The 13,486-nt window shown below is 38.4% G+C and overlaps 1 protein-coding gene across 12 annotated transcripts in view; it reads left to right on the top strand.

The window, feature by feature from the left end:
- The window catches only part of BANP (BTG3 associated nuclear protein), a 131,621-nt gene that overhangs the window by 100,113 nt on the left and 18,022 nt on the right, over positions 1-13,486 (top strand). The window lies entirely within an intron of this gene.

Below are 13,486 nucleotides of genomic sequence, written 5' to 3'. Positions count from 1 at the left end.
ACCACTTTTCTCTGGGCCACTTTCTCTGTTTTCTTTCTGGTTTGTTTCTAAGATTGAGAAGCTAAGATTGAACACATGCTTAAAAGCACAGCACTAAATACTATTTCACGAAATGACATAACACTTTAAATTTCCTCGTTTCCCGTGCCTTTCACATCTGCTTAGCTTGACATTACAACCTCTGTTTAACCACGTTTCTCTTTCGTGAATGTATGCAGTTAATTTGTGAGTGTGTGGCATTAACTTGCACTTGTTCGGGCCGAATTTTCACCTGCTGCTTTGATGTGTTGTGAAGTGGGTTCAGGTTTCTGCTCTGCATTATTCCGTTGTCATCAGAACGGCTCAGTATCCCCTGAACGTGCACTTTGCTCTGTCATCCGCCTGTTAAGGTTAAAAAAAACATCCCTGACAATTTAAAAATCTCGTAGTGTTTCTCCCGATATCAGGAAATCGATACAGAGTTGTAAAAAGATTTGCCCTTTCACAAGTGAGCCGAGGAGCTACCGTTCCCAACAGAAGTTGCATATATACTGTTATTAAGGTACATTTAAGAAGAAAAGCATTCTATAAGTGGTGTATTTTGAGTAAAAGTACTGTGAACTACTTTAACATTCTTTTTTTTGCTAGTAAATACAACTACGGCTGAAACGAGGACTGTTTTCCCCCTTTCGAGCTGTTTGCAGATAAGGTCTGTTACTGCTCAGTTGTGTGTGAGTTCTGCATTTCTGGCATTTCTCTTTTTTTTTGGGGGGGGGGGGAGACATTCAAAACACTCATGAGGAATTAAATTCATTTTGTAAAATCACTTGAGGGGAATTAGATACATCTGCTTAAATAGTTCAGTCTTTCTAAACTGCATTAAACGCTCTTAAACAAGAAACACTCAACATCCAGCTGCCTCGGGCAGGACGCGAAAGGTAAAAAACTGTGTTTTTTAAGCAGACACCCGAGGTCTCTGTAGATTTGGGTCGTAACGTTTTGTGCAGCAACTTAATTTACCCGCAGTGCACACAGCTCTGTGCTCGGATGGATTGCGGTGCATTGCCAAGCTTGCGTTTACAAACCACAGGGAGATTTTGCCCAAAAGAGACCTCAGACTGTAAGCTTCCCTCCTTCTGTAGTCACAAACACAAGAAAAGCGAAAGAAGTCATTGTTTTAAATGAGGAGACGCTTGTTCTGCGTGTTGGGTATTTTCATAGCACCAGCTGCTGGGATTTGAAAGGAGAGATTTGTTTTTGTAAATGCCATTTATCTCTCTGGATAGAAATAGGTTATCAACATGTCTTCAATTGCGTATGGATAGGAATGCGTGCAGTTATGTACACATGATATACAAGCTAATAACTAAAGATACAGACTTCAAAATAAGACCAAAGTTCTGCTCGTGTCTGTAATTATTCCTGTACTCTTACTAAAAGAGGAATAAAAGAAGTATAGGCACTATTTGCCTAATTCAGTTTATGTAAAACAAAGAGTTGAAGCAAAATTTGATTTTTTGAGCCAGAGCTGAACCAGAAGGGTTTGCTGATATAGAACCAGGATACTAAGAGGTTTCAGACTGTATCTTTACCCCATCCCTTTTTTTTTTTTTTTTCCTTTAGAACAACATTTGGGTCATTTCTCCACTTCCAAACCCTTCAAGCTTCACTTTAACTCCCTGAATCTCACGTTCATCTTGAAGTTAAAGGTCCCCTTGGCTGAAGCCCCATCCTGTCCATCTTTCCCTTTTAAAATTTCGCATTTTCAACACAAATGAAGTTCCTTACCAATTAAATCACTGTTTGCCCGAAACATCACTGCAGAAATGCAATGAAAACCGATCCAAAAATGTAGTGATTTCATGGCCAAATTTTAAGGTCTAATTAACTAATGTCTGCAGGGGTTTTGAGATCCTTTGGTTGCAGCTGGATTTAGAAGGGTGAAATAACAGTAGCAGGGTGCTAAAGAACTGCTAAAGAATATTTTTGGCATTGTGCTTCTGCTTTACTGAATTGACAGTTCAAAACTTGGCATTAAATGAAAAGATAAGCTCTGGACCATATCCAGAGTCACCCAAGTCACTGGGTTCAGGCTTTGAAATGCTTGAATCCAAGTGTCAACTTGTGAAAAAGGGCTACGTAGGAGCTGAGTGGACTTCAGTTTATCTGGGGCAGATTTTTATTTTTAATTTTCTTTTTTTTTAAATGGTTGAGTATTTTTTTCTATGTATAGACTTGTATACTGTCATCTCTATTTTCAATGTGTGTCTTTTTAAGGAAAAAATTGCACATGTAAAGCTTTTTCCTGTGACACACTAGCCAAGCAAATCCTTATTGCAGTTATCCACACGAAAGGCCATTTTTACGGAGAGACTTCCCCAATATATATTTTCAGACAACTCACAAGCAGCCGGCCAACAATAGCAGTGGCATTTCTCAACTTTAACCTTCTGTTCTTTAAAATTTGTTTGACAAAACCCAGAAATTCTAAGAACTCCCATCTTTTCCATGAAGTGTTTCTTTTGAAAACTCAGATAACAAAAGACAAGGAGAAGTGCAAATGTTCAACTTCTTATTTTGTATGCGTGATAAAAATCCTACAGCAAAAACATCACGTTGCAACTTCCAGAAGTGGTTGACTATCAGCAATAGTTTGCCATGCAAAGCACAATAATACTGACTCAATATACAGGGTAATTTGTTATTTTTCTTGAAATGACAGTGTTCCTTTCAGGCAAAAATGTTCTTGTCCTGCATGTGAAAACAGAAATCTTGGAGAGCCTAGGTAGCACAGGGAATGAATCCCTTATGGGAAACCCACCCCTACCAGAATAAGTGGAAAACAAAATTAAAGCCATAATGAGTCAAGAACATGGGTTTGGTGTTTATTCGTTCCAAGGAACACCCTAGTGAAGGCTCAAAAACAACTTGGACATGAGTTGCAAGTCTGGCAAAGGTGAAGTGTGGCCAAAAGAGGCCCAGGCAGCGAGCAGGACAGACCTGCTCTGTTAGACCCGGCTCAGCGGTTGTGCTTTGTCCCTCCTGCCTTGCGCTGAGTGCTGCACATGCCATTTTTCTCAGCACTTTTGCACTCAAAATATTTAAAATTATATTAATATCTTTCCCAGAAAAAGAAACTGTTAGTGACTACCTTGAAAGTTGTGTTTAAAAGGTGAAAGTTAACTCCAGTTTTGGGATTGCGATGAATATTGAGAAAGATAAACGATAGAGCTGGGGCTCGGCTTTCGTTTTCAGAAATTTAATGATAATCCCTAAGCCACAGCTCTCAAAGTAAGCACAGGTATCAGCAATATAGAACTCGCCCCTGGCTTTTTACCATGTAGTTTAATTGATGTGTATTTGTGTAGGCTGCATTAAAATCGTAGTAGGTTTTGTTCCAATTTCTGTGTAATAGAGTGTCTTGAAATGAAACCATAATATACTCGAATGAAGCTTTTCTCGTGAAGATTTTTCATGGAGTTATTTCTTGCTGCCATTAGCTGCGAGTGTTTGAAATGAGAAACACAGAGCTCCTAGAAAACAATTGTTCATCAGGGACGGCATCACCTTCCTCAGAGAAAAGGAACCCTTAAACCTTTAATGACTCTATTAATTAAGTCTTCAGTAATTGGAAATGTGTAGATGTGCTTGATGGATATGTTACGATATTCACCGCAGGGACCTTCTCGGTAAGCGAGAGGTTTTTTAGGTTTTGCTTTGGCAGCATTTCAAAGGGATTGTGAGCAGATACATGGAAAACGCACGTAGCGTTCTCAAAATGTGCGTATAGGCTGTGCTCATACGCGAGATGTACGTGCCCTTGGCTTTCTTTGCATTTATCACATGGAAACTGTATTGTGCTTTCGACGGTAGTAATCAAATAGTAGATTTGGGATCCGTGTGCTAATATTTTATTACTGTATGTTGTTGCGCAAGTAAGAATTTGTACTGATTTATAGAGCCAATGGGCTGTGTATTTGTGGCTTAGTAACGATGCAGGACGTGGCCAAACTCTGTGGTAATTAAAGGGTAACATCAAGATTGTAAATTACTTTTTGAATATTAATCTGTCCCTTCTCTCTTTCATTGAACGTCTCATGTTGGAGGTGTGAAAGACGGAGGAAGAAAAGCAGGTTCTGGTTGTCACCTGCACTGTGACCTCCGGAGCAGATTCAATCTATTTCTCATAAGGCAGAGGGTGCTGGTTCGTGGCTTTGGCACCAGTTCCCACATTCCAGGAACATTTGCCTCCCGGAGTGAGTGGAATATCCCAAGGGATTTGTTTGGATAGAGGTAATATATGATCCTAATAGAGTTCTGGCTGGAACTGGACGGTGTCCAAAATATCTACGGATACTGTGGTGCAGGCGTTACTCCAAACAGCTGGTGACGGGAATGAGACCTTGGCTGTGGCCATCCCAGAGGGGACGGGTGAAAGGAGAGGATGAGAGTCAGTGGGCATGGGCTTACTATCCCCAGTAAATAAAGCTTTCTAATAAAAAGGGAAATATAATTGCATTAGAGAGAAAAATGTTTATTGTGGACATTGATCTTGGAGACGATGTTCTAGAAGGTTAGACTTACTACAAAAAAAAAAAAGTGCATTTCGCATGTAATTTTTATGAAAGTTGACCCTGCTTTGCTGACAAGAAAGACTGAATAATAACAAACTGAACAAAAATAAAAATAAAAAAGGAGATTGATTGCATTCAATGAACTCTGCTTGTACAGATGTCTGCAACAACTGTTTAATCAGCATCACTCGCAGCAAGCGCAGAGCCGGTGGTTGTTGTGTGCACTGATCTGCACTGAAAATGTCAACAGGTTTATTTTTATATTATGTTTTAAGAGCATAATCCAAAAAATGGTAGATTTATAGATGAGAATACCTTTGATAGTTCTGCTGAGCTCGTCCTTTAGAGAGAACCTCTGTTCTTTGGGGCTCGTCTGTACAAGAATCCTTCAAAAAGCTTATCTAAATTAACCAAAGATCTACATTTAGTGGATTATTTTAAACCATAATAAGCCCCTGTGTGGACACTATTTTACAGAATTCAAGCAGATTTAGTTCATCTATCTTAATTCGCTTTTGAGCCAAATGAGCTTGAATTTAATGAAAGTCACTTGAATTATGAATGAGAATGCTGAGGGTTTTAATGTAGTTTTGCTTATCCACTTAATTTTTTAATGTTCTGTTATGGAGAGTCACTCTTACGCGTTTACTTTCACCTGTTGTGGGACAGTTTGCTCTGTGTGGTAAGAACAGGCTTTTTTGAGCCATAAATGTGTGATTCCAGCTGAACAGAAACACCACGCAATTTTCTTAGTCGGCTTAGTCAATGTAAAAGCAACAAAATATTCAATATATACTCACTGTTTGCAGGATGTGTTATGCTGCAGTTGAAAAAGGAAAGATCCAAGATTTTGTGTGTACGTACGCTTATATATCTATTTTACCTCGACTTATCTGTGGCTGTAGCTTTCCTAGAAATGTGAACTAAAGATGGGGAATGGGGAGGCAGAGCGGAGGTGTTAAAGGAGAAATATACAATTCTGCGCTTGCAGAAAAAGCTCTTGTGGCCTTGAACGGGGTCCAGATTTCTGTGTTTACCTTAATTCTGGAGGTTACATCATGATACCCCAACTTTTGGGGACGGCATCTTGGGTTTCCCCACCTCATCTCAAGTGTCCCAGCTCATGTGGCTCTTACTCATATTCTCAGCTGAATTTCTGTTTTTTTTCTGAGTGAGCGTTGGTTATTTATACTCTGTGCTTTCATGCTATTCCGTTTCAAACTCCTGGGAATTTTGCCATTGATTTGACAAGAACCTACATCAGACCTTGAAGTTTTCAGCTATAAAAAGTCTCATTATTTTAGTTGCCTGGTATTTTCTGCTTCATAGGCTCGATAGTCGTTAATAGTTGAATCCATTATTTAGTTCCCCCTTGTCATTGTGTGACATGTCAGCTCAGGGTTGCGTTGTACTAAATACACAGTACTGGGTTGTATTTCATTGAAACGTTTGTACTACACACAAACCTTCTTTAGGAGCGGATTTACCTTTGTCTGTTTTCGCTGCGGTCACGCTCCTGGCTGCCGTCGTTCTGCCTTATCAGTGCAAAGCTGAAACATTCCCAAAAATTCCGTGAAAACCCTTTTATGTACTCTCAGGATTCGGAGTCCAGGGATGAAATATGTGTGAAGTGCCCCCGGGGTCTGGGGAGGAGGCAGAAATTGGTTCAAATTGGCAAAATGTGCACAGCTGACAACACCAGGACTTAGATTTATTTACTTTTTTAGGCAGAAATTAAGAGAATATGGAACCTCCTTCCCTAATTTGGCAAGCTAGTGAAATATGTATGTATGCATATATATACGTGTGCCATATAAAAAGCCTGAATATTGGAAATATTTCCACTCTGTGACAAATGTAACCCCTTATTACTAATTTTTCATGGGTTGGAGCTTTGTTGAGCTGCTCCCGAGGCTGTGGGAGCCAACGGGAACGAGTGGGGTTTATTGGCACAAAAAGAGAATTTCTGACTGGATTTTTCCCTTTTATTTGCTCTTCTTGCAATCACCTATGAAACGGAAAATAACATCCATGAGATAAATCAAACAGAAGATGAAATCCTTTCATTCTTAGCAGGTTTGGTTTACGCGTAGTGCTGTAGAACACACGAGAACGGGGGGTTGGCCAGAACAAATGCTTTATCATGTATTTGTTCTCAGAGAAATGTTACGGAAGAAAGTAATGAAGGGAAAATGATAGAAGAGGTTAAACAAAATAAAGATGACGAGAAGAGGAATTTGTCCAGACCAGGTGTTGTAAGCAGAGCATAAAAAGTGAGGTTTTAGACCACAAGATTTGCTAAATTAAGCAAAGATTCGACAAACAGAACGGATCTTTTGCCTTTAAAAACATGGATTCTTTCTGTGGACCTAATTATAGGAAGGTAAAAGTGGTTTTTTTAGAAACTTTCTAGAATAATCTTTTGGAAATGTCTCTGCAAGCATAGACGAATGTTCCACATAATATTCAACAAATACCACAAATGTAAGAAAGAGCATCCGAGACAGTAGCAGAACTTCTGGTTTGTAGACATATGTTTGTGGGTTGGCTTTTTATTGTTGAGTCTGCACGGATTTTGTGTTGGTTTGTTTTTTCATTACAGTTGCAAATTAAACGCTGTCCAAATAATCATAATTAGCACATTAGGATTTGCCTGCCTTCAGCTGAGTAGAGAATTTTCTTCTTTAATAGGATAACAAATCACATTTGAGATACACAGTGTAAGGAATATAATATTGCCACTTTTAAAGCAGAACTATTTTTGTTTGGTGCATGATTTAAAATCGAAAACTTAGACAGTAATTGCAGCGTATCTCGTTGATGATATTTTGTGTTACCTTTTGCATTTTAACAGATCTCAGGCAGAATCTTGAGGGATTGATCACAAATATTCTGCATTATTACAAGGTCCTAGTGTTATAATTTCGGAGGTGCATGAATTAATGAGGATGTTTGCGTTGAATCAAAAGTCCTTTCACATGCAGTTCTTTGTCAATGTCTTTTTAGTGGTGATCATAGTTACAAATTTGGGTGCACCTACTATTTAGTAGTTTTGACCGCTGAAGTACCACTTGCACAGAGGAAATTCTGGGACATAAAAACTCATCCCATATAAAATTTCACATATTCTAATCGGTTGCCAGAGGAGGCATAGAGATTTATTGCCCATTTTAAATCTGTATTTAAGTGCAGTGGTGTTGCTGCCAGTGATCTATAGCTGTTAGAAGCAGCTCATACCCTGGTTTATCATCTTTTGAGCCTTTAGATTTGTCAGTTTTCCAAATGTTCCTGTAAGGAGTTAGCGTTATATATTATGTATTATATATATTACATATAATAACAACCTCATTGTACAGGTGCAGAAGTGGAAGCAGCGACTTGCCCAAGATCGCTGAAGTTGGTAGAGAACTAAGATAAAAAAATAGTGAATTCTGGATTTCTTGTCTACACTGTCGAACATTTTTTCTGATTCATGATAGATTTTTTCCTGCTTTTACCAAGGAAAAAGCCAAAGAAGCTTTTGGAGGAAAATGGCTTAATTCCTTCTGCTTTCTTTGAGATCCCATTGAGCCTCGAGATTCTTTACAGAGCAGCTTATGACTAATAAAACTCTTCCATTTTTCTCCCGTGAATTAGCAGAGTGCACAGATTTACATAGGAAAACTCACTTTATGTAAAAACCATTGGATTTTTGCATTCCCCTGTGTTTTCCGAACTCTCAGTGCATTTCTGCTCCGCGTTAACCATTGTGTTCCAATACTTGGTGATTCTCAGTGGGCAGAGGAACCTCGACACGGTTGTGAGAAGTTTTTCCCCAAAAATCTTTGGGATGGATTTGATTTCCTTGTTGCGTTTCAGATAAATGAATTCTCCTTTGATATGTTGCAAGTGTAATCATTTCAGGAAGCTTTTAATTTTGTTGACAAAGCAAAATGACTCATTTGTTATGAATTATTAGATATATACACACAAATACACATCTAAGAAAGAATAAAACAGGGATTGCAAGGCTAAGAAGTGCTAATTTCACACTTTTCTCTGTTTTCTCTGTTGATACAGAATTGCCCTGCAATCTGCTGTTTACGTCATTATATATATTATATATATTATATTATATATATTATATATATATATCTCTGTTGATACAGAATTGCCCTGCAATCTGCTGTTTACGTCATTATATATATTATACAGGTTTTCAGTATAGGTTTTTGATGTGCATATTCCTTAAAAAAAGATTCTAGCTAAGGTCTCTATACCTGTACAGCAAATTTGAGCCTCCTTGAGAAAAACTTGTTTGTAGCGAACTGAAGTCCAAAGGCTTTAGAAATACTTTCTACATTCTTTCCATCCCTTGTGAAGTGTTAACCAAACGTTAGCAGAAGTAGCCTGAAGTCAGCTATTGGTTTCTTTTAATGAGTTTGGTTTTAATCTTAATATCTGAACTATATTTGTTTCTCGGTAGGTAACTGCAGAATGTTTTATTCATGTAGCAGTTGCCTACATATAAAAGAAGTAAAGGAACTTAAAGGCATTTGTTTCAGTTAATACAAATACTTGTTTTCAAAATATTTTTATTAAAAGATATCCACGACAGCTTTGGAATATCTTCATCATTGTTTTGTATTTACTCTTTCACATCATTAATTTACAAGCTAATGAAAAGGTTATGATTGCAATAAAACAAAATGGAGCGATAAATGAGTAAGTCTGTAAAAGTCCTCGGTGGTGTTTAATTACATAGTAGTTGAGATGACGTTGTGTTGTGTTCTGAAAAAAGGGTGTAAGAAGGTGTAAGAACAGGGGACCCACCTGGAGTTGAAGCTTCAGGTCCCCACAGGTCTGTGTTAGGCCGGACTCTGCGTGCCCAGCTTAAGTAAACTGGGATTGCTGGATCTGGATGAGACAGAGTGTGTTGAGTCTTTACAGTCAAGTGCACCTCAGTGCTTTGAGACTCAGCTTAGTGAAGTGTTAAATTTCCTGCTAATGCAAGGAATAATGCTATTTTTCCTTCAGTTGTAAAGATAAATCCTGGGAAAACGCGTTACTGTAGCTGGGGATGTCATATAAACCAGAAGCGTTTAATACATAATTTTAATTTTGAAGCTTTTTCCCATGTATAGAGGCAAAAGTGAGTTCTCCTCTCTTTTGCCTTTAAGCAATGCTGGGAATGGGGTTCAGTGGTCTGTCCTTCAGAATATCTGATCAAGGCTCTTATACTGACCACTTATTTTATTTGCATAGCATTTTTCATTATTGTTGTGGCTGGAATCCTCGCCCAGGTTACCACAAGGTTCTTTCCTGTGACAGAAGCACTCGACAGAAGAGAAGATGGTAATGCCATTTTGGTATCTGTTTTAAGTTCAAAATGTAGTGTGTTTTACATAGAAAAATTCAGGTGGTTTTATGAGATGCTGAATCTTTCCCAGCCTTTGAACATTCCCTGAGCTCAGTGTGTCCCCCAGGAGTCCTCACTTCCATGAGCCCAAAAATGAGGCACTTTCCAGAGCCTTAGGCACTTTGCTGAGAACATTCTGTATCTGGGCAGCTCCTGTTTACCTGGGCTACCAGTGCCTTAATTCACGGAGTTGATCGACAATTCTTCACTCATTAGGCAGATATTTCAAAATCCTTAGGTTTTTTTTTCTATGAAATTTTTGGTCGTAGTGCCACCCTGTAAACCAGAAACATTAGAGCGCAGATGTGAAATATACCCCCATAAATATTCTTTGTTTGAAATTCTTGGCTTTTCATTAAGATAGACAATAATGATGTTGAAGAAATGGAAAGCAGAACTTTCAAAGTCAGGAAAATTTTTCCAATTCTCCCAACTGGTTAACCTGATGTATTTAGCAGTGTTAGTCATAGGTGACTGATAGAATCTATATCTTATTAAAGGAATTTTGCGACCATTCTCTTTCTTTACATTGAGCGAGTAAAAACTTGGAAATGTTTAGGAGATTAGCAGCTTATTACTCTTTTTCATTTGTGCTTTTGAGCTCTATGATAGATTTTATCTAATGAAATTTTGAAGCAAAATCATCCTCCCATTCATTTTCCTTTTAAATATATTCAACAATCGTGATATTAAAACTAGTTTAGCTTTCCAAGTGGCCTGGCACGATTAGTAGAGCAACTTTATGAAGGTTTCATTGCACTTTTTTTAAAAAGACCGTATATTTCTTGACCATTTCTGTCCCGGTCTGTGTGACAGGTGCAATAAATAGGTGATAACCTGCGTGTTATCCTGGGGATGCTGCTGCAGGTCTAAGTTGGGGGCCAAAATCTCTGCATATTTCTGTGTAAAGCAGCTGCACCCAGAGGAAGATCGAGGCCAGAAGCATTTAGAATATTGGGTAAGCGTGAGAAATTGTTGGTCTGTAAAGCTCCGAGCTGCCTCTTTATTAGCACGTAATTTAACATGATTTGTATCTTCAATATCACACAGACTGAATCCTCTCTCGCCCTTTGGTTTGTTAGGTCGGGTTCATGACTTTATTTTCCTTGGATGGAAACCTGCCCCAGTTATCAACCAGTGAACAAACATATTTAGACATAAGACCGAGTGTTGTTTGTCCTTTCCTTTCAGTCTGAAATCTAATTTTCAGCCACAGTAAAAACAATAAAACTGATGTTTACTTTTCCCTTTTTTTTCCCTCTCCAGTGATAAATATGATGTATTTTGAATTTTATCTATATATCTAAACTATTCTATTGGAAGCTTTTGAAAGATAACGTTGTTTGCCTGCCCAGCTGGCTCTGGTTCAAGCGCTTTAAGCTGAATAGTGACTTGTGTTGTTTATAGTCAGTACAGCCCTTGCCGACGGACTTTGGAACTTACATTTAGGACTAAGTGTAATTTCTCAGATTTTAGCTATTTTCAAATTGTTTCTCAGTGCAGAACTTTTCCTCCTCTGTTCTCAGTTTTTAATGAATTTAGCACAACAAAACCTAATTGCGATTCTACCTACTGCTAAATTATCTTAGAATCTAATATTTCATCAATATAATGTCTACAGCTTTTCTCGGCCGTTTATCAAGATATAAATCCTGTCCACTGTGTTTATCTTCACATACAGCAATTGTGTTTTGTGCAACTGCAGCAGGATGGCTGGTTTATTTTTTTTCCTCAATACCATCAATATTCCACCATAACAAAAATTATTAGACTACTAATAAAAATTATTAGCAGACTACCTGAGGATAGTCTGTTGAGAGTCAAACAGACAGGGATGCTTCCAAGTTTCCATTCTCTTTCTTAATGCTTTTTGTGGGATTTGTTTGTCCCTGCGTCCTTATTTTTAGATTCTTTAAACAGCTAGATGTGCATGAGCACGGAGGTGCAGGAAAGGCATGTCATATGTGTAAGCATTTTCAGATTCCTTCTTGTGCCATTATTATAGTTTTGTCCATGTAGAGTATTTTCACGTACACCTTTAGCCCCTTCAGCACTGAGCAGTTTTACTGTTTGCAGTGTCTAAGTACTTAGAAAATTTCCTTGTTAAAAAATTTCGGACTGATTTTTCTAATGTCAGTTGACTTTTGTTAAATTTAATCTTTGCCTTTGTGAAGATCCGCGCTTGTTACTTGCCTGAAGTGACGCTTATGAGTAGTAATGTTAATAAACTCTCTCGTATGTAGTTTTGCTCATTATTGATAAATACAAAGGGCTGCACAACCTCAGATTTGTTCTGGTCTCCGAAAAGTCCAAAGGGAACCGTAGAACGTGCTCTAATGCATTAGAAATTCATTTCTGGATGTCAGCGGCCCCAGGGATGGTTTATGTCATGGGATCCATAATGGTTTAAGGACACACATCAGTCTGTACGGAGCTGGCTCCTGCTCTCAATGCAGCTCTTTGTAAATCAACCCTGGGTGGGTTTCTGAAAGGACCACAGTAAATGTCACCAGTAGTTTGGGTCAAAATGATGGGACATTTGTACATTGCTGGAAATTAGCGCTGTAACAAATTTTGAACCAAGCAAAGAAATATCAAAGGTTGTCAAAGGTTCAAATTATAGTATTTCAATTGTAAATGTTACTTATGACTAACCTTATCTCACCAAAAAAAAAATTGAGGTTTTTTTCTTGAGTTGCCTCTTGACATTTTGGAACATGTTAATCCAATATCCAGCAAAAACGCTGGTGTGAACCCAGCAGCCGAGCGGGTCATTCCTCAGAACAATGCTGGTATTTGCAGCTGAAAACACAGAGGATTTCAGAGGGAAAACCGGCTGAAAAATCTGCAAATCAGATGCAGCACGAAGGAGCAAATTACAGGAGCGTGTTTGTCTCGAGCACGGAGCAGCAAAGCGTTGGGTGCTTGAGCCCTAATAATAAAGATGTGGGGATTGCAGGCAGGGGAGGATCATCCTGGGATGGTGCAAAAACCCGCTTGTCTAAAACCACGGGCAACATGGACCCGAGCGCCATCAGACATGATCGGGGTGGGACGGGATTTCATCGTCTTCCTCATCTCAGTATTTCCATCTGTCTATCTGGACACTCGGCAATTAAATTAACCCCCAATTTGTCACGTATAGGATGTTGTTATTGTGGTGAAGATGGCTAGAAGTTTTCATCTCCATGTATTTTGAAGGTTAAATTCTCGCAAGCCTATTAAAGTTTCCCTGCTCAGTGTTTGTCTGGTAGATTCTGTCCCCCACCATTTAAACTTTAAAATCTAATTATTAACTATTAGTGCATTTTTTTTTATAACACTGCCTAATGATGCTCTGTGCTGTTCAGTGGTTTATTATTTATCTGAAACGCTACGATGGATAATTACTAAGGATTTTTTTATTCTGACTGTAGTTTAAAGGGAAAGAAATGTTAAATTCATCTTTTCCAGTGCCATTTTGTTACTTGTCTCCTCTATGGCCTATTTACTATTCAGTGGGTTTCTTTGTGCTTTGTGTGATCTAATTTCTAAG

This window comes from Columba livia, chromosome 13 (assembly GCF_036013475.1).
Source record: "Columba livia isolate bColLiv1 breed racing homer chromosome 13, bColLiv1.pat.W.v2, whole genome shotgun sequence".
Classification (NCBI taxonomy): domain Eukaryota; kingdom Metazoa; phylum Chordata; class Aves; order Columbiformes; family Columbidae; genus Columba; species Columba livia.
The sequence above is the reverse complement of the archived record's forward strand: the minus strand, read 5'-3'. Positions and strand labels throughout refer to the sequence as shown.